Consider the following 3669-nt stretch of genomic DNA (forward strand, 5'->3'; position numbering starts at 1 on the left):
ATTTTGGAACAGGTAGGGGCCATCCCCAAACTGTTCCCACAAAGTTGGGAGCATGAAATTGTCCAAAATGTCTTGGTATGCTGATGTCTTAGGAGTTCCCTTTACTGGAACTAAGGGGCCAAGCACAACCCCTGAAAAACAACCCCACACCATAATCCCCCCTACACCACACTTTATACTTTACACAATGCAGTCAGGCATGTTCTCCTGGCAACCGCCAAACCCAGACACGTCCATCGGATTGCCAGACAGAGAAGCGTGATTCCTCACTGCAGAGAACATGTCTCCAATTCTCTAGAGTCCAGTGACGGCGTGCTTTACACCACTGCATCCGACACTTTGCATTGCACTTGGTGATCTAAGGCTTGGATGCAGCTGCTCGGCCATGGAAACCCATTCCATGAAGCTCTCCAAGCACTGTTGTTGTGCCAATCTGAAGGCCACATGAAGTTTGGAGGTCTGTAGCTATTGACTCTGTAGACAGTGGGCGACTTCTGCGCACTGTGCACTTCAGCATGCGCTGACCCCGCTCTGTCATTTTACGTGGCCTACCACTTTGTGGCTGAGTTGCTGTTGTTCCCAGTTGCTTCCACTTTGTTATAATACCACTAACAGTTGACCGTGGAATATTTAGTATCAAGGAAATGTCACGGATGGACTTATTGCACAGGTGGCAACCTATCACGGTACCACGCTTGTATTCACTGAGCTCCTGAAAGCGACCCATTCTTTCACAAATGTTTGTAGAAGCAGTCTGTATGTCTAGGTGCCTGATTTTTATACACCTCTGACCAGGAACACCTGAATCCAATGATTTGGAGGGGTGTCCCAATACTTTTAGCAATATAGTGTAAGTGCCCATGGCATTTCTTTGTTCCTTGGAGCTCAGGTTCGGATCTAGTTGGTCCAAACCTGAGCTCATCCCTGCACATTAACAATACATAGATGGAAAAAGCTAAATAGCTAAAAAAGATTTTTCAGCAAACAATAATTACAAACTTAAAGTAGATATTATTCCAATTTGGCTGCAAAAGTGGAAATACTCTTTAAGTCAAAGTTCTCCCTAGGTTACATTATTCCATTATGCTTATGCTGCAGTCCTTATTAAGTTGTAAACAAGAGGGAGAGAGGCAAGCAGGAGACTTTTATGTGTTTGAATCAGTGGCAGAACATTGCTTGTGGAAGTTAGACATCCAGTAAACTAATGTAATTGGGAGCAAAGGCACATTAGAAGTCTCCAACAAAATGAACACTGATTACACTTTCAAGTGGAGAAGAACAAATAAAGGCCAGCGATGAAGAGCACTCAAATAGGGAAATAGCATTTTCTGTGCAATATGCACCATGGGTTCACAGAGAAGAAGTGGCTAAATGCTTATTACTATAGCCTTGCTGCAGGAGCACTTTTTAAAAGAGCACTATCTTTATGGACATAAGCTGGCCATACACCTATAGATTTTCTTTCTGAGAAACTTTTGTTGCTGCCAAGAACCCTTGTTCGATTCTAGCACAAATACCCCATTATGCACAAACCAATGCTGATTCCGATAATCGTTCGTTAGCAATACGATTATCGTTTGAATCCACGTCCGTGTTTTGATTTCCGTACAAAAATCGAAGAGTGTATGGGCACCTTAAGATGTTTTTGGTTTCATGGGTTTCCTCTGGGTGCATCCATTTCCTCTTACATTTTAAAAACACGTGGATGGCTATCACTTAAATTCTCCCACATGAGTGCCTATTTGACTGTTCAGGGACAGGAGCAGGACTGAAATAAAATATTTATTGTACTCTGCAGAACACTGCTCTACAGTACATGTAGGCATTATTACTAAAATAAATAAATATACCCGGATAAATCTATGAATGTTTTGGTGTTGTCTCTTAAGGCTCCTGCATTAATGAGGTAATTAACATGCTGGATTATAGAAAGAGCATGGTAGCAACATATTGGTGATATACTAAGCGGGTTCAATTTAACTTAAACCAGCTAATCTATATTTACTTACGAGCATGGATGGAGGAATCAGCGGCTATTCCCATACTATACCAACAGCGGCCATCGGCCACTGTCAGAATACACGAATTGAGCGTGCAGCTAATTGGCAGGAAGCTCAGTTCCAACCTGCTTCCAATTTTCCAATCTGCTCCTTCGATCAGCTGATCGAAGAATGCCGGGTGGAAGGGTGCTGGCAGGGGCACCCACTGTGTGAATTTTGGTCGTACATCAAGAACCAGACAAAGTTTGCACCATGTATAGCCTACTTAACTTACAGTTAATACTTAGCCCCCAATCATACATGAGCATTTTGTTGTGCATTTCCAAAAGCGTAGCAACACTAAATATTAAGAATACCATTAATTTCTATGGTGCCCATTCACACCTGTTTGCTGTCGCTTGTAGCTTGAAGCTTGGAAAAGTACATGAGATTCTTTTCGGACAGAATTATGAGCCACATAGATTTTAATAGGATTGCCTGGCATAAACCTGAATAATACATTTAACAAGCATTTTTTATGCCATTTTGTGCCTAACAAATGCCTCCTCCTTCTAGTGTCTAGCTTTCCATTGGCTTAAACAAAAACGCTTATGCCTGAAATCACCTGAAAACCATGCATGCAAAAGCACACACACACAAAAAAAAACACTTCTAAATCGGCTGACATACACTCAGTTTAGGTGAGAATGCAGGCTTAGGGGCCTATTCACTAAGCTGCCGTAGGCAGCCGAGTGAATGACCGACCACTGTTTGGCTATTCACTTCAGGCTGGTACGGCTGATTTCAGCCGTATATCGGCTGAAATCAGCCGTACATCGTGTGGCTTCATGTGGCTTCAGCATGTTCGGCCGACCCGAAGTGGAGAAGGAGTTCGAAGGAGTTCGACTGAGCCGAACCTCCGGCAGGCTACTCGCTGCTGTTCGGTCTATTCTCATAGATGCCGAACACCAGTGAGTGAAAAGCTGAATGCCACCGAGCGACATTCGGCTTGGCTGTTCTGCTCGGTCTCTCTGTGGGACCGAGCAGAACAGAAAAACAGTTAAAAAAGTAGAAAAATAAAAATAGAAAACGATTGTGCGGAGCTAGCAATGACAGCTAGCTCCGCCCACCAGTTATCTATTGGCCGGCGGTTCTGCTGCAGTCAAAAAAAAGCAAAAAAAAAGCCTAACTCTCCTGGGCGCTCCCGGAGTCTCCCGCTCCCAGCCGCCAAGGAGAGAAACACTGCTTTTTCTTTTTTTTTCTTATTCTGACACGGAGCCGTGTCAGAATAGAAAACAAATAATACATTTTTGGACATAGGAATGCATTGCTAGATTCCTATTGGCTATTTCAATTTGCAATAGCAAACTAGCATTGTACCCGCCCTCTACTGCTGTCAATCAGTAGTGGTGGACCTGATGGAGAACTGCAGCAGAGGGCGGGTGCTATTGGCTATTGCAAATTGAAATAGCCAATAGGAACCTAGCAATGCATTCCTATGGCCAAATTTTTTTTTTCTATTCTGACACGGAGCCGTGTCAGAATAATAAAAAAAAAAGAAAAAGCAGTGTTTCTCTCCTTGGCGGCCGGGAGCGGGAGACTCCCGGAGCGCCAGGGAGAGTTAGGCTGTCTGGAGATCAGTGTCCCTGGTTAGCTGGTAACCAGGGACGCTGATCTCTCTGCAAGTGGC

Source organism: Nanorana parkeri, unplaced genomic scaffold (assembly GCF_000935625.1).
Source record: "Nanorana parkeri isolate BGI_ZX_2015 unplaced genomic scaffold, ASM93562v1 scaffold78, whole genome shotgun sequence".
Taxonomy (NCBI): Eukaryota; Metazoa; Chordata; class Amphibia; order Anura; family Dicroglossidae; genus Nanorana; species Nanorana parkeri.